Below are 22,272 nucleotides of genomic sequence, written 5' to 3'. Positions count from 1 at the left end.
CTGAAGAAGGATCCCCAGACTGCAGAAATGCCAACACTGCAGTACAGGAGGTGGGGAATCTTCCACAGCCCTCCACCTCTCCAAGCCCACCTGGATCATCTGCCTTGGTCACAAGGACCCAACAGACTTCCTTCTTTGCTAAAAATGGTAAAACTCAGGTGTTGGGCATATGGCTTTTTTCACTTAATAGTATCTGTAGCACTAATTAAGTTTCATCCAAACTATTTGAGTACTGTAGAGTAACAGCTTCGCTTTTTTAACATTAAATAAAACACCTTTTGCAATTACCTCAAGCTTATTTAGAATCATAGAATCATAGAGTTGGAAGAGACCACAAGGGCCATCGAGTCCAACCCCCTGCCAAGCAGGAAACACCATCAGAGCACTCCTGACATATGGTTGTCAAGCCTCTGCTAAAAGACCTCCAAAGTAGGAGACTCCACCACACTCCTTGGCAGCAAATTCCACTGTCGAACAGCTCTTACTGTCAGGAAGTTCTTCCTAATGTTTAGGTGGAATCTTCTTTCTTGTAGTTTGGATCCATTGCTCCGTGTCCGCTTCTCTGGAGCAGCAGAAAACAACCTTTCTCCCTCCTCTATGTGACATCCTTTTATATATTTGAACATGGCTATCATATCACCCCTTAACCTCCTCTTCTCCAGGCTAAACATGCCCAGCTCCCTTAGCCGTTCCTCATAAGGCATCGTTTCCAGGCCTTTGACCATTTTGGTTGCCCTCCTCTGGACACGTTCCAGTTTGTCAGTGTCCTTCTTGAATTGTGGTGCCCAGAACTGGACACAGTACTCCAGGTGTGGTCTGACCAGAGCAGAATACAGTGGCACTATTACTTCCCTTGATCTAGATGCTATACTCCTATTGATGCAGCCCAGAATTGCATTGGCTTTTTTAGCTGCCGCGTCACACTGTTGGCTCATGTCAAGTTTGTGGTCAACCAAGACTCCTAGATCCTTTTCACATGTACTGCTCTCAAGCCAGGTGTCACCCATCTTGTATTTGTGCCTCTCATTTTTTTTGCCCAAGTGCAATACTTTACATTTCTCCCTGTTAAAATTCATTTTGTTTGTTTTTGCCCAGTTCTCTAATCTGTCAAGGTCGTTTTGAAGTGTGATCCTGTCCTCTGGGGTGTTAGCCACCCCTCCCAGTTTGGTGTCATCTGCAAATTTGATCAGGATGCCCTTGAGTCCATCATCCAAGTCGTTGATAAAGATGTTAAATAAGACCGGGCCCAAGACAGAACCCTGTGGCACCCCACTAGTCACTCTTCTCCAGGATGAAGAGGAACCATTGATGAGCACCCTTTGGGTTCGGTCAGTCAGCCAGTTACAAATCCACTGAGTGGTAGCAGAGTCAAGACCGCATTTTACCAGCTTCTTTACAAGAATATCATGGGGCACCTTGTCAAATGCCTTACTGAAATCAAGGTAGGCTATATCCACTGAGTTCCCTTCATCTACCAGGCTTGTAATTCTGTCAAAAAATGAGATCAGGTTAGTCTGACATGACTTATTTTTCAGAAATCCATGCTGACTATTGGTGATCACAGCATTCCTTTCTAGGTGCTCACAGACTGTTTGCTTAATGATCTGCTCCAGAATCTTCCCTGCTATTGATGTCAGACTGACTGGGCGGTAATTATTTGGGTCCTCTCTTTTCCCCTTTTTGAAAATAGGGACAACATTTGCCCTCCTCCAGTCTGCCGGGACTTCGCCTGTTCTCCAGGATTTCTCGAAGATGACTGCCAGTGGTTCTGAGATCACATCTGCCAGTTCTTTTAATACTCTTGGATGCAGTTCATCTGGCCCTGGAGACTTGAATACATCTAAACTAGCCAAATATTCTTGTACTGTCTCCTTAGTTATTCTGGGCTGTGTTTCCTTTGCTGAATCATTTGCTCCAAATTCTTCAGGTCGGGCATTGTTTTCTTTATCGGAGAAGACTGAGGCAAAGAAGGCATTGAGGAGTTCAGCCCTTTCTGTGTCCCCTGTTTGCATTTCACCATCTTCTCCTCTGAGTGACCCCACTGTTTCTTTGTTCTTCCTTTTGCTACGAACATACCCATAAAAGCCTTTTTTGTTGCTTTTAACCTCTCTAGCAAGCCTGAGTTCATTCTGTGCTTTAGCTTTTCTGACTTTGTGTCTACACGTGCTGGCTATTTGTTTGAATTCCTCTTTGGTGGTTTCCCCCCTTTTCCATTTTTTGTACACATCCTTTTTTAATCTTAATTCAGTTAAAAGTTCTTTAGATAGCCACCCTGGCTTCTTTAGGCACCTTCCATGTTTCCGTCTCATTGGTATTGCCTGACGTTGTGCTTTTACTATCTCCCTCTTAACAAACTCCCAGCCATCATGAACTCCCTTTCCTTTTAGCATTGCTGTCCATGGGATCTCACCCAGCACTTCCCTAAGTTTTATGAAGTCGGCTTTCTTAAAGTCAAGAAATTGAGTCCTAGTATGCTTGGCTGCTCCTTTCCGCTGTATAGTAAACTTCAGAAGAGCATGATCACTCGCGCCTAATGATCCTTCCACTTCTACCCCACTAACCAGGTCATCAACATTGGTTAGGACCAGATCTAAAATGGCTGTTCCTCTTGTTGCTTCTCCCACTTTCTGGACAATGAAGTTGTCTGCAAGGCCAGTGAGGAATCTGTTTGACCTTATGCTCTTGGCTGAGTTTGACGTCCAACAAATATCCGGGTAATTGAAGTCCCCCATTACTACTATCTCCCTTCCTTTTGCATGCTTGGCCATCTGTTCCAGGAAGGCATCATCTATGTCCTCCGTTTGGCTTGGGGATCTATAGTAAACTCCCACAATGAGGTCTCTGTTATTCTTCTCTCCCTTAATTTTGACCCAAATGCTCTCACATTGGCTTTGAGGTTCTAAATCTTGGATCTCTTCACAGGTATACACATCCCTGACATATAACGCCACTCCTCCTCCTTTCTTGTCTGGTCTGTTTCTCTGAAATAGATTGTATCCCCCCATTATTACATTCCAATCGTGGGACTTATCCCACCAGGTTTCAGTGATGCCTATTATGTCATATTTAGTTTGCTGTACCAAGAGCTCAAGCTCATCTTGTTTATTTCCCATGCTTTGCGCATTAGTGTACAGACATTGAAGTCCATTAATCATTCCCCCGTGTCTCTTATTTAAGGATTTTTTCCTCCCACCACTAGGTCTGCGTGCTGTTTGCTCCATTTGGTCTATGACATTTGGATGATCATCTTCATTAATTGATAGACTCCTACCTTCAGGAGCACTGTCTCCCTCCCCCACATTAGTCAGTTTAAAACCCTCCTGATGAGATTTCTGAGATTTTTGGCAAAAACATTCCTCCCAACCGTTGTGAGGTGCAGCCCATCACTTGCCAGAAGTCCATCTTCAAGAAACTGCAGTCCGTGATCTAAGAATCCAAACCGTTCCTGTTTACACCATTTGCGAAGCCAGCTGTTCACTTCCACTATTTTCCCCCTCTCTCCCTGGGCCACGTCGTTCAACTGGGAGGACAGACGAGATGACAATTTGTGCATTTAGTTGCTTCAATTTCCTGCCGAGAGCCTCGTAGTCTCTTTTGATCTTCTGGAGGCTATTGCTTGCAGTGTCATTGGTTCCCACATGAACCAAGAGGAAGGGGTATTTGTCAGTGGGTTTTATGATTCCTTGCAGTCGTTCAGTTACATCTTGGATCTTAGCCCCGGGGAGACAGCACACTTCCCGAGACATCTTGTCAGGCCCACAGATCACTGCTTCTGTTCCCCTCAGTAGGGAATCCCCTATCACCACTACACGCCTCCTCTTGGGTTTGGTCGGGGTTCTTCCGTGAGCTGTCCGTTCCAAGGTCGCCTGCACATTCCCTGAGGACTGACTTTGCTGCTCGTCTTCATATACCTGATCGACTGTAATGAGGGAGAGATCCTCAAATGGAGTCTGCTCTTCGTCTTCCATGCTAGGGGAGAGGACCTCAAAGCGATTGTGTATTTCTAAACAATCAGAGTGAACCCTGGGCCTCCTACTTCTTTGAGTCACGTTTCTCCATATATCTGGCTCCTGTGTTGATGAACTAGCCTCCTTCTCAGGGGAGTCCCCTGTCTCCTCCTTGGTGGGGACGGTGTGCTCTGTTGCTTCCAAGAAGAGCTCCAGCTCTCTAATTCTTTGGAGCGTAGCTACACGTTCCTCCAGTTGCTGGACTTTGTCTTTTAAAAGGGCAATCAACATGCAATTGCTGCAGGTGAAGCTGCCTGCAACCTTTGGCAAGATGGCAAACATTGCGCAGGAATCGCAGGCGACTGCAGCTGTTCCCTCCCCTTCCATCTTGAGATCGTGTTGTTGGGGGTGGCTACAGAGGTCCTCCATCATAAAAAGCTTGAAGACAGGACAAATAACTTCGCCCACAAAAAAAAAACCTAGGTCTCCCCCAACAAACGTTTGAGACTAGCTCCCCTAAATCTAAAAGATGGATATAACTGCGTGCGCCGCTAGGCGCGCGCCGCTGCCCTACAAACTCTGATAAGCTCCTCCCACAGCTAATCCCCTGCCTCAACAGAAACCCTGCCCCCTCTGACCTTTACACAGGGAAAACAGCTAATCAGCCACAAGAAACACACACACAAGAAAACCCTTTTTGCTCCTTCTTCAACTGCTGCCCTACAGCATTTTTGTTAGACTAAAAATGTGAAAAGGTGTCCTGATATGGATTAATCCCTTTTACAGCCACCTGGTTAAAAGAGTTCCCATTGCATATTACTAACAAAGTAGCTCATACATAAAAGCATTTAAAAAACCAATGGTTTGCCATAATTGGTTGCTGTCATACATACACAGACACTCACACACTCCATATATATTGTGACACTCCATATATTTAATTAAAAAGGTAAAGGTAAAGGGACCCCTGACCATTAGGTCCAGTCTTGGCCGACTCTGGGGTTACGGTGCTCATCTCGCTTTATTGGCCGAGGGAGCCGGCGTACAGCTTCCGGGTCATGTGGCCAGCATGACTAAGCTGCTTCTGGCGAACCAGAGCAGCGCACGGAAATGCTGTTTACCTTCCTGCCGGAGCAGTACCTATTTATCTGCTTGCACTTTGAGGTGCTTTTGAACTGCTAGGTTGGCAGGAGCAGGGACCGAGCAACGGGAGCTCACCCCGTCACGGGGATTCGAACCGCCAACCTTCTGATCTGCAAGCCCTAGGCTCTGTGGTTTAGAATAGATCACAGTGCCACCCGCGTCTCTCATATATTTAATTACATATTGTTTATCAAGTACAAAATTGTTTTTATCCTGTTTGCAAACTTGATCTGTCTGAATGTGGGTCAGTGAGGACAAAACAGAGTCATAGGAAAGGCAGGGAAATGTCTCCACTAGCGATGGTGACCCTCCTTACAAACTGTGCCATGCAGAAAACAGGGGGAGGACAGATGGAGCCCTTCCTCCCATACAAACCTGAGCTAGAAAGAGGATAGCAAAAGGCTTTTGCTAAGGCCTGTGCTCTGATCCACTCACCCCTCCGGCTTCCATCTGCTCATGAAAAGTTGACCTGCCCTCAAACTTTTCAAACTCCATGGCACCAAGGAGAGTTTGCTCTGCGTCTGTTAACTGGCCTACAGCAGGTTAAATTGAAAAACTGACAATCTACCTTGGCAGCAACTGCAGTGTGAAAAATGGCTGCGCACTGGAAATATCTTAGTTCTCATGCTAAGAGACAATGGCAACCTCTCTGGACTCTGAGAGCCAACTTCTCTTTGCCAATCTGGTGCCCTCCAGCCTACTGGGGAGTGGTAGTCCTAGACAGCTGGAGGGCATTCACATGGAGAAGGCTGCTGTAGAAGCCATCAACCCTCCAAGGCAAATAGGGGTGCTGTGCTGAGACACCAGGGACTGACCATGGTAAATGACTGGGGTACCTAAGATGGCGTGATTGACCCGGCTCCTACATGCTGGTGAAATTGAATGCCCTCCAGGATCTAACACAAAGGCCCATCTGTGCTGGGGAGTTTGCTTCCTCAACCGCCAAGATAACAACAACAGCAAACAAAATCCAGTTAAAATGAGTTAAGACACACAAAAACACATATAGTGTTTGTTCTGCTGCCCAGTGCATTGTAGTCCTTTTGTGTCCCTTGATCATTTTTGTTTCCTGAAGTTAATGAAGTGAAGACTCAGAAGTGTTGTTATTACAGACACACCCATCTATTTATAGGGGCTGGAAAAAAACAGGGAGGCAGAGGATGCCAGGAGTTCCTCAGGATGCTGTGGTATTGTCCTCTGGAGGGGTGTGAAGGGAATGCCAACTGGAGTATTAAAAGGAAACTGGGCGCATCACCTCCACACTGGCAGGGCTGCCCAGATCCAGGGGAAGGTCCTCAGGGGCAGAGTGCAGAGACAACATTGGAACCACGTGTACATTCTGGCCTGGAGGTGTTTCAAGAGCTTGGAGGGCACCAGAGTATTCTGTACCCTGCACAGAAAGGGGCAAACTGGACTCAACCCACCCTGAGGGTGTATTTTAGGATGAGAAGAGAAAGGCTGGTCATGCTGCAGCCGGTGGCAACCTGCCCACTGAAGGGCCAATGCTTGTGGAAGTCAAATCTAGGAGAAGACACTCTAGAAAATGACCGCTCTGTTGTTGGCCCTTCTGGGACACCATTGAGGGCCAAAGGCTGCACTCGCATAAAAGTGGCAGGTAGATATCTGGTGGAAGGACCCTGAGTAAGAGGGAAGTGAAGAACTCCCAGGGTGAGGAGGTGGGCAAAGAAAGCCAGCTGGAGGGTCTGTCATTTTCTGTGAGGAGCCAGGATTCAAAGCCAGCTTTGAGAGAATATTCTGTATTCATGAACTGTTTTGTTTTGGTTTTTTTGTATTTTGCTGCTGACTTTCTCTTCCCTTATTTTTAATGCTGTTGCTCCTATGATAATCTGTATTTTATTTCATAATTCTGAGCTGTATAATTGTATTTATATAATTGTTTTGATGTTAGTGTTGTATAGATATTATTATGTAGTGACATTTGTGCTGCATGTTGTAAACTGCCTTGTGGTCGGAGGCAAAGGGTGGTATATAAATTTAATAAATCATCATCATCATCTCTGGATGCAGTGGTGATGATAGTCCTCAACTTAAGAGAACCCTTCGCCTTTTAACAGCAGGAAACCCTGATTTTGAACTCCAGGGACAGCATCATTCATTCATTCAAAATATTTATAAGCAATATTTCAAAGCTCTTGCAAGTGGGTTCCATACAACCACAGGTCAAAAATTAATAAATCAGCAATGATAAAACAAACAGATCTTATCCAGCCCAGAACAAAAAAAAACCATAAAGAGATGCAGTGTGGTGTAGTGGTTAGAGTGTTGGACTAGGACCTGAGAGACCAAGGTTCAATGAAGCTCACTGGGTGACCTAACTCACAGGGTTGTTGTGAAGACAAAACCGGGGGGGGGGGTATGTACTCTACCCTGTGCTCCTCAGAAAAAACTTGAGATATAAATGTAACAAACAAACAAACAAACAAAGCAGCAAAGAGCACTGGAAATATATATTTAAAAACCCTTCAATGTAGGGGTGGCCATAGATCCTTCTTTTAAAAGGACACTGTTAGAGGAGCTACCAGATAATAGTCCTTTGTGGGAAGATAAAGGGCAGCGCTGTGAGTTAAACCATAGAGCCTGGGGCTTGCCGATCAGAAGGTCGGCGGTTCAAATCCCCGCGACGGGGTGAGCTCCCGTTGCTCGATCCCAGCTCCTGCCAACGTAGCAGTTCGAAACCATGTCAAAGTGCAAGTAGATAAATAGGTACTGCTCCGGTGGGAAGGTAAATGGTGTTTCCATGCGCTGCGCTGCTTTGCCAGGAGCGGCTTAGTCATGCTGGCCACATGACCCGGAAGCTGTACGCCGGCTCCCTCGGCCACTAAAGCGAGATGAGCTCCTCAACCCCAGAGTCGTCTGCAACTGGACCTAATGGTCAGGGGTCCCTTTACCGTTATGGGAGGATAACCCTAAGAAGGGAGATGTTCAGAGGGTTGGGCCTCGAATTTGTCCACCCACAATTAACAGACATAAGAATGAAGAGGTATAGTAATTACTTCTAAATTTGCATATTTACATATAAATCTGCAAATGCTAATCTGTATCTTATTCTGTCCTCCCTCCACCCTGTAATATATATAAGAGGCCACCCAATTTCAAGGAAAAGCCAGTGGCAACAGTCAAGGTTTCCAGGTCTTTCCAAGAAAACAGCCCCTAGCCTGTTTCAAGTGGTGGCACCCACCTTTGGGGCAGTGAGGTGACTTGGAGGAGCCGGTGGGTGTTGCCAGCTGCTCTTTTGCTCTGGGGTGGGGAAGGGATTCCTCAAGGATCTGTGGGAACCCTCAGAAGTGCAAAACGGGGAAGCTGTGTGGGAAGTTGTTGCCTGCTCAGAGCACATATTCCCATAGCGCCTGTTGTTGCATGCTGGAAAGCACCAGCCCCCAAGCTTCAGGATTTAACCCCTGAGAGGGATGCATGCTCTGCTATGAGAAACTTGAAAATAACAGTTGCAGCCTGTCCTTCAATCTCCGCTCACCCCACAGCTTTCTGCATGGAGGGAGAATGCATGGGGAAAACTGCACTGCAAATCTAAAACAGTTTCAAACCAGTTTAATTATCACGATGCTCTCCAGAGGATCCTGGGAATTGTAGTGCAGGGATTTTTGGTAGGTTCTGTCACAGGACAGGACTACAAATCCCAGAGTTCTTCAGTTCGGTAGTAGTCACAGTTAAGCAGGTTTCCTGGATGGGGCTGACGGGAGGAAGAGTTCAGAAACATCTGGAAAGCACCAGGTTGCCGAAGACAGCCTTAAGCCACTACATGGCTTCTTCTCCCTCCCACTAGGATCTTTCAGATTGAAAGGAAGAGAAATATTTTTTATTAACACTTCAAGCTGCGTGAGCCCCCCACTCTCCCCCCACACCGGGTATTTCCTGTTGCTGCTTTGTGTTTACGGAAGTTGCTTCCCCTGGCACTTCACCAGATTCGCTTCTATTTGGGACAGGCATTGAATGGCTCGGATTGGAAGCTATTTAAAGTCACCATGTTTTCCTGAACTATGTGTTGCTATTTCTGCTGACCATTTTGCTTTCCACCCTGCAGCTCTGTGATAATATAGTGTTATAAGCATTCTAAGGTATCCAGTATAAAATAAATGTTCATAAATGCACAAGGTAAACACTCGTACATAAGTATATAAACCACACATCCGAAATATTACAGGAGAGCAATCCTGAAGCCATTTTGACTCTCCCAAAGTGACCTAAAATGTTCCTCTGCAGTAAGAGTAAATGAGGAAAGCTTTCCAATTGTCTTTTCACTTGCAAATCCCATTAATGATACTGCCTGGAATCTGGGGGGCTTACCTGCAAATCCAGAATGGCAAATTTCTGTTAAGCTGAGCAGACTATCAATAGGTATGAATTTGTAAATAGGAGATTCAGGAACTGAAGTATTTACCATCTCAAAAGAATGGCCCAGCTACCCGGGATATGCATTCAGAGACCATTATCAGGTATCCTGGCAGACAGGGGAGAAGCAACACTCTCAAATTTTTGTAGGAGACCACCTCTATGTATGCTTTTTGGGTGGTCTTGGGCTAAAGGGTGGGCCATTTCAAAAGTCTTTAAAGGTTCCTGCATGCTTTGCTCTTGGTCTCTCCTGCCCCCTTGCAAGGAGGGGAGGGAACTCTGTTGCAACAGAAAATAAATATCTGCCTTGCTTTCTCTGGATCCTTGACTCCATCCATTCATCTCTGACTGATCATGGACTCAGTCACTTGGGGAGTTTGGCAGCAAAAGTCAACCCCCTTATTTATCAGTAGGAATGCAGCCCAAATAGATAAGGGAATCCTGAGGTCTAGAAACTTGATACACTGCCTGTTAAAAGGAAAGGAAGGAAACCAAGTGCTGAAAAGCTGTATCAGACACTCCACACAAGCTTCTCCACCCCTGATAATGAGCAGCACTGATTATAGAGATAATTAGCACTTGGGTCTCAAGCTGCTGACATGCAAGGCTCCTTGAGAACAATTTGGATTCTGAGATTGCCCAAGGCTTGGAGGCTCCTTGAATGTGATGCTCGTAGTTAATGCTATAAATAACTCATCTTGACCATGGAAACATTCTGTTCTTTAAAAAAAATGTGTATATATTTATTATTTTTGCAAGCATTCTTCTCGGCTCTCTTCCCATGTTACATTGCAGAGCTGTGTTATCAGCAAACTGAAATGTGTGTGCTTATCTTTAAATAAACAGAAAGGTCTCCAGAAAGTATCTGAGGGGTGTCAATGAAGGAATCAGGTTATGGCCAATTGCTGACTTCAAGCAAGGTCATGTACCGGTCATCACACTGTGGTCAACATCATCCACAGGAGCTCTTTCAGCAGCTTAATGACAGGCAGAAATAAAAGAAATGACACTTTCCTCATCACTGTTAGGGAGAGTTGCATCTGTTGGATTTCTGCCAGTCACCAGACTGAAATCAGCACAGGCCTGCAGCCACAAGTTCTGTTGGCCTGTCCTAAAGGGACAGATGTCTCCCCAGGAGAGACAGCAAAACAAATAATGATGGTGCAATCCCATTTAGCAGGCATAGCTGTTCTACCACCGTATCTTGGTTTTCAATCCACTAGCTGTCATGATTTCCCCCAAGGAACTGGGGGTTATAATTTGGTGTGGATTCAGAAACTCCAGTTAGCAATCCTTTGCAACCTCTTAACAAACCCAACCCGAGACCAAGGGTGCTCCCTGGTGACCTGTTTATTGAGCATACATTCCAGTTTGCTTACAGAGAGTTGTGTCAAAGCGAGGGTTAGTATCCCACACTTTCCACTGCATTTCCCCATCATTTTTTGTCTTGCAAAAAGTCTGATCTTTCTGGGGGAAAGCGGGTTTGTTGTGCAAGAACTCCCAATCACCTTTACTTGCGCAACCTGAATTTGCACCCTCAGGTGCCTGCAGCTTTGTCCTCTCTCTGCCCCTTTGAACTATTTTCTAAGAACACTCATGGAGTTCTAGTTCCCACTTCCTTCATAGTAGCCCTGCTTAGTCAGAAAGGCAGCCACCCACAACAAGCTTCAGGCACTCAGAAACATACAGCCAGGCTGGCTGGGACTGGCAGGAATTGTGATCCAAAGCACCTGGAGAACATGAGGTTGGCAAAAATTGTGGTGCGTAAATGCAAAGTATTATTATTTAGAAGTAGCCTAGCAAATTCTGTACCTCCCTTCTCAGACTTGCTACCCAGACTCCTTAAATCCTGCACTGTCCACCCTTGTTGTCAACTGCAATTCCCATTCAGAGAAAATAAACTCTTAATTTGTGCAAGAAAATTTGAAAGATAACTTTAAAAAATATTTCCTTCATATTATCTCCTCTTTAGAGGGCACAAAGCGTTATACCTCATATTAAACCAAACAGCTGAGCCACTCACGGCCGCACCGAGACAAATACCTTCCCATAATGAGACTCAACACTTACTTATTACAAAATATCTTTTATTGTTAAAATAGCTTGTAGGACTCCCCCCCCTCCCCATTTTCTTTTTGCTAAACATCATTCTGTACATACAAGGGGGTGGGAGAAAAATCACATTCACTGAGTACATACAAGGGCTAAGAGAACCCCACCGTTACACATTCTCCAGCACACAGGTGAAGACGGAGGCAAAAGCTGGTGCAGTGATTTGAGTCTCCTCTAATTTTCAGTGATCTGACTTTTGGTTGGTGATCTGGCTGGATGATCTGAATGGCAGCATAATTTTTCCAAGTGTGTTTAGTTCAGAGACCAAATGTCCCCTCTGATCAACAAAGGGGTATGACTGTGGGTATATTGCAATATCAGCCACAATCTATATCAATCCCATAGTTTCTTGACAAGTACCGCTGCTTGATGCATTCCCCCCTCAAACCAGCTTCAATCCAACTAGAAAAATTAAGCCCCCTTCACTTCCCACTTAGGGATAGTGTGTACATTTGAGACAGCCGTTGTGCATACTTAGATGAGTGCATGTGTGCAGACAACAGCTTCATGGATAGGATTTTCTGTGGGCCTGGGGGGTACCAGAAAGGTCATGCACATCAGGTGAAGACACCCCTGTCCCCTCTCTGATGCGAGCCACACTGTGCAAATGCAGCCTTGAATGCAGTGGCAGAGGAATGAAGTCATTGCATTTTAAGCTTGTGGTGCAGTTACACTAAGTACAGGCTGGCCATTACCCATGAAAACAGCCCTTGCCAACCTGGCACCATCCAGATGCTTTGGACTACAACTCCCATAATCCCCAGCCAGCATGGCTATGCTCCCATCAACTCCAGCATCATGTAGCTTTGCTAGCTGGGCCTGAAGGGAGTTGTAGTCTTTAACCTCTGAAAAGCTACCAGATTGGAAAAGCATCGGGGGTTGGCCAGGCGACAACCAAAAGATTACACTGTGATCTTTAACTAAGTATATGCAGCAGAGAGATGGCTGCCACTTCACTGCTTCCTCATTCTCACCAAAGTCCCATCACTCCCCCTCCTTTCTGAAACTCCTTGGGATCTACTGCCACTCAACACAGGTCAGCCTTTGCCAGTCCCATGGCAGTTGCAGTCCAGCTACACCTGCAGGGCATAAGGCTAGCAAAGGCTGATATGGACAGTAGTAAGCCAGATGGGGACACGGGTGGCGCTGTGGGTAAAACCTCAGCGCCTAGGACTTGCCGATCGTCAGATCGGCGGTTCGAATCCCCGCGGTGGGGTGCGCTCCCGTCATTCAGTCCCAGCGCCTGCCAACCTAGCAGTTCGAAAGCACCCCCGGGTGCAAGTAGATAAATAGGGACCGCTTACCAGCGGGAAGGTAAACGGCGTTCCGTGTGCTGCGCTGGCTCGCCAGATGCAGCTTGTCACGCTGGCCACTTGACCCGGAAGTGTCTGCAGACAGTGCTGGCTCCCGGCCTATAGAGTGAGATGAGCACACAACCCTAGAGTCTGGCAAGACTGGCCCCTACGGGCAGGGGTACCTTTAAGCCAGATGGACCAACGGGCTGCCTCCACAGAAAAACAGCTTCCCATGTCTGCTAAAAGCAAGAGAGAGGGTTTTTTTGCCCCTCCTACCATAGTAGGTAAGGTTGCTAAGTGACAACCTAGACAGTGTGCATTTACTTTTTAATGCACAAATAAAGCAGGAGGCAGAGTAGCTCATTACACTCACTATCTTTTTCTGTCTTTCAGCCCCACCTGCATACACCTTGTTAAAAGGTAGATGTGATCTCCAGGCAACCTCCATTTCCATTGCAGGTGTCACATGACCTGCACAACACTGGCCATTAAAAAATAAATGCTAAAACCTCTTGAATTCTATGTATAGAGTAAAGCATGCAAAATTAATAGAACCAAGGCAAATACCCACAAATTCCCTAAAATTCAGCCTTGGCCGCTCATTAGTAAATCGTTTTCCTAAAGGATGCTGGCTGCTGAAGTCCTGTTGCCAGAGACGACACTCCCTCTTTCCTCTCTCTCTTCTACATCCAAAGTCTTCAGCATAAAGAGATTTGCTCAATTGGGTGCTGCCCATTTGGGCTTGTAGGGAACCAACAGTAGGAGGAGCCAGAGCCAACGATAGGCAGAGCTGACTCATAGACTAAGGAGGACAGAGCTGACAAGCAGTGCCATTCCTTTGGAATGGATGCAGGCAAGAAGGCAGGCAGGTGGTGACGGATTGAGGGCAGACAGTGTTTCGTGGGGCAGCGGCACCCCACTTGCCCTAAGGGACCCCTGTCCCCTGACTGCCATCTACAACTGCTTGAAAGGCAGAAATTAGCAGGCTCTAGGCCCTAAAAAACAACACCTGCAAATTCTTGCATCTCAAGCCACTGTTTATGGCACAGCTACAGATGTCACTTGAGAAGTTGGCAACCTCATCCCATTAGCAAGGAGCAAGAGCGAGGCACTTCCAGAGCAAATCTTTCCACTTAATTCCAAGCAAAGTTTGCAGAAAATAAGCAAACCTGCCTTGTTTACTCTGAGCAGAGAATTTTGAGGCTTCTTTGGTTCAGAATGTGTCTTGGCACATAGCATGAACTGCCATGATTATACAGCTTGACACTTGGCATGGGGAAAAACACTTCTGCCACAGTCACTCATTATTATAAAAGGAATGTTGCTCTGTAAAGTGCATTGAACTCTACAAATTTGGAAAGGGACAGCACTGCAGTCACTATAGTCTACTCTGAAAGCCATTATTTGTACGGAACACTTCTGATTTTGCTACAAGTATGATGGAGGATGCAGAACGGAAATGAATTCCCTGCCGTTTATAGCAATACAATCTTATATCACCATCTTGCTTAGTAGATGAGGGCAGGAAACGAGAAATAAACAGATACGCCAAGCTACTCTGTATGCCCAATGAATGTGCTCTCTCCTAACAGCAGATCTCATCCTCAGCACAGTTAACTGGCTGTGTCACACTTTAAGAGCAGGCGCAAACAGCCTCCTTCGTTAGGGTTTGCCAAGCGTTGTCCACTGGGCCAAACTGGACCTACTAAGGCAAGGATGGAGCACTGTAGGACTCCATCTCCCATCAACCCCAGCCGGCACAACCAATGGCCAGGGACGATGTGAACAATAGTCCAAGGACAGTTGGAGAGATGCAGGTTCTCCAATCCCTGTGCCAAAAGGCAGCTTGCTGGCTCACAAGTTGCCAGCCTAGATGGATGCTGGTGAAGCACACTCATCCTGAGCAGCCCCCATCCTCTGCAAGGGATAAGCTACTCTCTTTCACTGGTCCTCTCTTTCACTGGTCTTGCCCAAAATGCTGTTGCCCAAAACAACCACTTGGCTCTCTGGTGCTGTTGGGCAGAGTTCCCTGTGAAGAAGAATTGGTTGCTAAGGCACTCAGGGAACTGTAGCTCTGGGAGAGGAATAGGAGTTACCTTACGACTCTCTGCATCCTTAACAAACTACAGGTCTCAGAATTGCTTGGAAGGAGTCGTGACTGTTTAAAGTGGCAGGTAAAGGTAAAGCAGAGACATCACCTTGCCAACAAAGGTCCGTACAGTTAAAGCTCTGGTTTTCCCAGTAGTGATGTATGGAAGTGAGAGCTGGACCATCAAGAAGGCTGATCACCGAAGAATGGATGCTTTTGAATTCTGGTGCTGGAGGAGACTCTTGAGAGTCCCATGGACCGCAAGAAGATCAAACCTATCCATTCTGAAGGAAATCAGCCCTGAGTGCTCACTGGAAGGACAGATCCTGAAGCTGAGGCTCCAATACTTTGGCCACTTCATGAGAAGAGGAGACTCCCTGGAAAAGACCCTGATGTTGGGAAAGATGGAGGGCACAAGGAGAAGGGGACAACAGAGGACGAGATGGCTGGATAGTGTTCTCGAAGCCACCAGCATGAGTTTGTCCAAACTGCGGGAGGCAGTGGAAGACAGGAGTGCCTGGTGTGCTCTGGTCCAGGGGGTCACGAAGAGTTGGACACGACTAAACGACTAAACAACAACAACAAAAGATAAAGGACCCTGGACAGTTAAGTCCAGTTGAAATTGACTATGAGATGTGGCGCTCATCTCCGATTTCAGGCCGAGGGAGCTGGCATTTGCCTGCAGACAGCTTTTTGGGTCATGTGTCCAGCATGACTAAACAGTAAGAGCTGTTCGACAGTGGAATTTGCTGCCAAGGAGTGTGGTGGAGTCTCCTACTTTGGAGGTCTTTAAGCAGAGGCTTGACAACCATATGTCAGGAGTGCTCTGATGGTGTTTCCTGCTTGGCAGGGGGTTGGACTCGATGGCCCTTGTGGTCTCTTCCAACTCTAGGATTCTATGATTCTAAACTCCTTCTGGTGCGATGGGACACTATGGTGTGTGCCAGAACGCACAGAAACACCATTTACAGCAGTACCTATTTATCTACTTGCACTGGTATGCTGTTGAACTGCTAGGTTGGCAGGAGCTGGGACAGAGCAACAGGAGCTCACTCCATTGCGGGGATTTGAACTGCTGACCTTCCAATCAGCAAGCCCAAGAGGCTCAGTGGTTTAGACCACAGTGCTAGTGTCTCAATCAAGGGAAGTAATAGTATCACTCTATTCTGTCTTGGTCAGACCACAATTGTGTCCACTTCTGGGCACCACAATTGAAGATGGATATTGACAAGCTGGAATGTATGCAGAGGAGGGCAACCAAGATGATAAAGTGTCTGGAAACCAAACCTTATTAGAAACGGTTGAGGGTGCTGGGTATGTTTAGCCTGGTGCAGTGTGGTGCAGTGGTTAAGAGCGGTAGTCTCGTAATCTGGGGAACCGGGTTCGAGTCTCTGCTCCTCCACATGCAGCTGCTGGGTGACCTTGGGCCAGTCACACTTCTCGGAAGTCTCTCAGCTCCACTCACCTCACAGAGTGTTTGTTGTGGGGGAGGAAGGGAAAGGAGATTGTTAGCCGCTTTGAGACTCCTGAAGGGGAGTGAAAGGCGGGATATCAAATCCAAACTCTTCTTCTTCTTCTTGGAAAAGAGACTGAGAGGAGATGTGATAGCCATCTTCAAATATACAAAGGGCTGTCAAATATATAAAGGCAGGTCCAGCTCCAAGGGCCTTCTGGCAGTTCCCTCACTGCGAGAAGCGAAGTTACGGGGAACCAGGCAGAGGGCCTTCTCGGTGGTGGCACCAGCCCTGCGGAACGCCCTCCCATCAGATGGCAAGGAAATAAACAACTATCTGACTTTTAGAAGACATCTGAGGTAACCTGTTTCGGGAAGTTTTTAATGTTTGATATTTTATTGTATTTTTAATATTTTGTTGGAAGCTGCCCAGAGTGGCTGGAGAAACCCAGCCAGATGGGCAGGGTATAAATTATTATTATTATTATTATTATTATTATTATTATTATTATTATTATTATTATGTCACATAGAGGATGGAGGAAGCTTGTTTTCTCCTGCTCTGGAGGGTAGAACATGAACCAATGGATTCAAGTTACAAGAAGGGAGATTCCGACTAAACACCAGTGAGAGCTGGTCAGTGGTGGATTCTCTTTCTCTGGAAGATTTTAGACTGTATTGAAACAGTTTTGTCTTGTATTTCAGGTCAAGTTAGGAATCCTCTCCAAATGCCTGTGTTTTGAAAGGGTGTGTGAAAGGTCTTCTAGTTAAGCTCTGGGTAGCCAAAGCACAGACAGATTCACACATTCATGTATATGTGTGCGTGTGTGACAAATTCCAGAGAGGCCGTCCGGTTTGGCTGCAATAGATTGTAATGGATTGCCAGAAGTCACTTCAGCGCCAGATTGGGGGGGGGGGGGAATTGTCCACCAACTGCCCTGCCCCACCCTATATTTTGCCAGAACAAAGGTGGCAACCCAACCCTAACCAGAGGCCTGTGAGAAGCCTGCAACCCAGGCACAATAACAGGCCTCACTTCACTTGTGATTCCCATCAACTGAAATTCAGAGAAGCCTACTGTACTGCCTCCAACAGTGGAGATGTGTGTAGCTTTGAGAAATAATAATGTCGCTTTTTCACAGATGTTGCAACTGCTAGATGACTAAAGATAGCACAGACCTGCTTATACAGTGGTACCTCTGTTTTCGATCGCGCCTTGGAAGCCAAACATGAAACACAGCTTCCGTTTTGAATTTTCTACTTTGAATTTTTCATTTTGAGGCTTCCGCTTTCAGTTTTTGGTTTTCGAACTTAAACCGTCTTCCAGAATGGATTACATTCGAAAACAAGGTACCACTGTACTTAACAGTTTGTGGTTAGGGTGCTCATAGATAGGACAGCTTGCAGCTGGATTACGGTTTATTTGTACGCTTCGGCAGATATAGAACTTGTTAGTGGTCCGTTAGTGGCTTTATCGTTTGAGTCAATGTGTAAAAACATAGAGACATGGACCAAATAAGGAGAAAGATAAACGGGTGATGGCTATCGAATTCAGAGTAATGGGAGATATCAACAAGGGCGGGGATTTTAGTAGTCTAATTAGGCCATGGGTAGGCAAACTAAGGCCCGGGGGCCGGATCCAGCCCAATCGCCTTCTAAATCTAGCCCACAGGTGGTCCAGGAATCAGCATGTTTTTACATGAGTAGATTGTGTGCTTTTATTTAAAATGCATCTCTGGGTTATTTGTGAGGCATAGGAATTTGTTCATTATTAATTTTTTTAAAATATAGTCCGGCCCCCACAAGGTCTGAGGGACAGTGGACCGGCCCCCTGCTGAAAAAGTTTGCTGACCCCTGAATTAGGAGGTCGTGATAGACTGTAAACCTTGCACATACCCGGCCAATGGGGAAACAAGGGAGGGAACCTGTGCTTCCGGATATAAGCTTGTGTTTTGCCAATTCTGGAGTGTGCCTGCTGGACACCTGCTCCTGCAAGAACATTTTATAATCAATAAACTTTTTGCTGCTTCACCAACTTCATTCAGAATTTATTTTGTGGGTCTCTGGACCCACTTCTAACAGTAGCCAACTCTGCTGGGCCTTGATTGTAAAAAAATTCCTGCTAGCTATTTTTTTTTAATCACTTTTTTATCACCTTCTGACTGAGGAAGCCTCAGTAAGCCAGTTGATCATATGGGGCAGAATCTCAAAAGTCCCAATTTAGAATATAGACATCACTTTATCCATTTCATATTTGCCTCCCACACAGAATTCAGAGAATTATTCTGAGATGTATATCAGAGATGTAAAATGCATTTTGAAAAAAATAATAATGTTGCATTTATTTTTGGGGTGAAGGGAGAGGAGATTTGGGACAGATCCATATACAAAACTTGCTTTTAGGACTCAGAAAAAAGATCAATAGGACCCATGTGGAACATAACCATGCAGATACAAATGAGGCACATATTTTAGAAAGAAACAGTTAGAAAATTTATATATTCAGCTGTGAGAGAAGTATTTCAGGAAATTGGTTTCCTCATTTTTTTCTTTAATGACCCATAGAAAGAACAAAACTATGAGAGAGAAGCTAGGCTTCATCAGCAGAGCTTTCCAGTTTTGTTATGCTCAGTCTTCCCCAACCTGGTGCCCCCTGCCCCACACCAGAAGTCTTGAACTACAACTGCCATCAGCTGTGCTGTCAAAAACAAACAAACTAGAAATGCTCTAGGTTGTGGAAGGCTCGTTTAGACTAATGAAAATGGTCAAAAGTACAAATCTCTAGAATTCAGATTGCAAAATATTGGCATTGTGACTTCATTCAGTCACCACCACCCCCAAACTCTGAAGGAGAAACTTTTTGGCTGACCTGCTGTGATGGGGGGAATTCTGTTTGCTATATATCTGTTAAAGACAAAGGAACCTTGTCAAAAAGGTTGGCAAACCTACATTTGCATCAGGAGGACCTCCACCCTTTTATGTTTTTGCTGACCTTTTGTCCCGTACCTCAGGACAAAAATGAAGCAGGCAAAGCTTTCTCTCCACTCACTCCAGCTGAGGGAAATCTTTTGTCTGCTTCACTTTTCCACATCAAGTTGCCCTTATAGGCACAGGAGCAAAACCATTAGAAAGTTGACAACACTGTTAAGGGGAAAGAGGGCTCCCCCCCTACTCTGCAGGGCTATTCTGTGTCAGTCCAGTTTGGGAAAGGGGCACCTGTTGAACTTCTTCCCCTCATGGAACTGGCTGGCGAAAGAGGAAAGTCTCCAGGGAAAAAGAGTTTCTAATTCAAAATGGTTGATAGCTAGTAGGAATGAGATAGGACACTCATTTTGAAAAAAAACAGCAGCAGCAACCTGTTCAGGGTTAACTGAAAGCTAGAAATTAGGGCTATCAGCTGATGAAATAAATATTCCAGTACAATTGCAAGTATTACTCAGAAGTAAATTTCATTGGTTTCAATGGGTTCAGGCCAGGCACTTTGCTGCCTGAGGAACAGCAGAAAATTTACCCCACCCCACTGGAATGTTGGCGCATGAGGTAGAAAATGCTACAAGCCCCTCTTCCTCTCCCTGAAATATAGTTACAATTATAATAAATTAATTAGCTAACAATTTGCTGCCTTTTCGTGACACCCCAAATCTTGCTGCCTCAAGTGGCTGCTTCACTCCGCCTAATGGTAGGGCCAGCCTGGAGTGGAATATATTCCCTGGAAAGTGTGCTTATGCTTTCAACCATGCTTGACTGTCATGGGCCAGGAGTTGGCTTCACCTGCTGAGCAGCAGCCTGAAGGAGCAGAAGGTGAAGTGACTCCTCCTGCTGCTGATCAGCCTTCTTGCTCCTGAGGAGAACCAGCAGGCTCCAGCTTTCTTAAGCAGGACTTCCAGCCTCAGCCAGTTGCTGGGAACAACATTTGTTGTTCCTGGCCAGACTGGGCTGCTTCTTGCTTCTCGTGACTTCAGAACCTCAGCTTTCTTGACCCCTGGATCGTCTGACTATGTGAACTGAGATACTCCAGACCTTTGGACTAGACCGGACCTTGCCTTCAGACAAGTCCCCCCGGGTTGGGCTGGCTTCTTCCTCCACTGAGCTCTGCCGTGGCTGGCAGCACAGGGCTACGACCTTGATTAATCAACTAAAAGCACTTGAGGACAGGCAAGATTGAGACTGACCATGAGGCAGAGTTAGGAAACTGTCCCAGGTGGCAGATACTGGGGGGCAGTGGGGCAGCCTCATGGCTGTTCCTCCTGAGCCCCCTTTTGAGACAAGAGCTGCGTGAGCCACACAACCGGCTATAGTCTTGCCAATATTCAAGTAAGATTCAGCTACCAGTCCTGTTTGGCTTCTGCATGTGGAAGTGCGGGTAGGACCCCATCTTCTCCTTTGTCTCAGGCAGCAAAATGTCTTGGGGTCAACCCTGAGGAGAGGCATTCTGTCCTCCAGAGTAGAAGAGGGAAAAAGAGAATGAAAGTTCATCCTCATTTTTTCAAATGTGTATATTTGAGGTGGGTAAAACCTCAGCGCCTAGGGCTTGCCGATCGCATGGTTGGCGGTTTGAATCCCCGTGGCGGGGTGAGCTCCCATCTTTCGGTCCCAGCTCCTGCCCACCTAGCAGTTCGAAAGCACCCCTAAGTGCAAGTAGATAAATAGGTACCGCTTTCTAGCGGGAAGGTAACCGGCGTTTCCGTGTGCTGCGCTGGTGCTGGCTCGCCAGAGCAGCTTCGTCACGCTGGCCACGTGACCCGGAAGTGTCTCCGGACAGCGCTGGCCCCCGGCCTCTTAAGTGAGATGGGCGCACAACCCTAGAGTCGGACACGACTGGCCCGTATGGGCAGGGGTACCTTTACCTTTACTTTATATTATACACAGACACACACATCTCGTTGCAATCATCATTTTGTTCCCCAAGTGATCTCGGCACTTTTTAAAGACAGATTGTGGCATCTAATAGATTAATCAGACTGATTAATTACAACATTTTGATTGATTAAAAAGAGCCCCCCCGTTTAACTGATCAGCAGATTTAACATTTTAAACACTATTTAAATGTAAGTACTTAAAAATACTGCAGGTGTCAAGCACCATTTCAGAATGTAACACTAATTTTCCAAAAGGGATCCAGGGGGAATCTGGGTAATTAACATCTGTTTCAGGAAAACTGGGGGAGAGCATTACTAGAGATAGAATTGGAAAGTATATAGGAGAGTTAAGTCTTTCTGAAGCAAAACCAGCACGATTTCTGCAATAGTCTCACTAACCTTTCAGAGTTCTTTGAGTGTCAGTAAGCTTAGAGGGTGAGGTGCTTAAGCCATCAACACTGTGTAGTTTTGCTAAAGATTTTTGTGAAGTCTGTCACCAAAGATTCCTTAGCAAGCTTAGCAATAGTAGAAGAGGAGGAGAGGACCTCTTCTGGATCAGAACAAAACAGGAATACAGGGACTGTTCTCCCTATGGAGTGATAGGAGAGCCCCAAGGGCTGGAACCAGGACTTGTGCTTCTTAAGTTGTTCATAAACCATCCAGAATTAAGGGTGATCAGTGAGGTAGAAAAGTTTGCTGATCACTAATTGCTCAGCACAGGTAAAACATAAAAAGCAAAATGGCAAATGCACTTCAAAGTAGGCCAGCGTGAAGTGATGCTTGGCAGGACAAAAAAACATTGTTTCACATATATGCTTTTTAACTGGTATCAACTTCCCAGGACTAGACCCAGGGCATAGAGGGCAGCCTTAAAAGAGGATTAGATAAATTCATGAGAATAAGGCTATATTCTGCCTCCATTATCAGAGGTAAGATGCTTCTGAATAAATCTTAAAGCTGAGACTCACAAGTGTGGAGAGGGATCTCACACTCTTGTCCTGCTTGC

The 22,272-nt window shown here is 46.0% G+C and overlaps 1 protein-coding gene across 4 annotated transcripts in view; it reads right to left on the bottom strand.

Annotated features, from left to right (window-relative positions):
- The window catches only part of ADRA2B (adrenoceptor alpha 2B), a 115,179-nt gene that overhangs the window by 88,000 nt on the left and 4,907 nt on the right, over positions 1–22,272 (bottom strand). The window lies entirely within an intron of this gene.

Source organism: Podarcis bocagei (assembly GCF_964188305.1).
Source record: "Podarcis bocagei genome assembly, chromosome: 7".
Taxonomy (NCBI): domain Eukaryota; kingdom Metazoa; phylum Chordata; class Lepidosauria; order Squamata; family Lacertidae; genus Podarcis; species Podarcis bocagei.
This window is presented reverse-complemented; position numbering and strand designations above follow the sequence as displayed.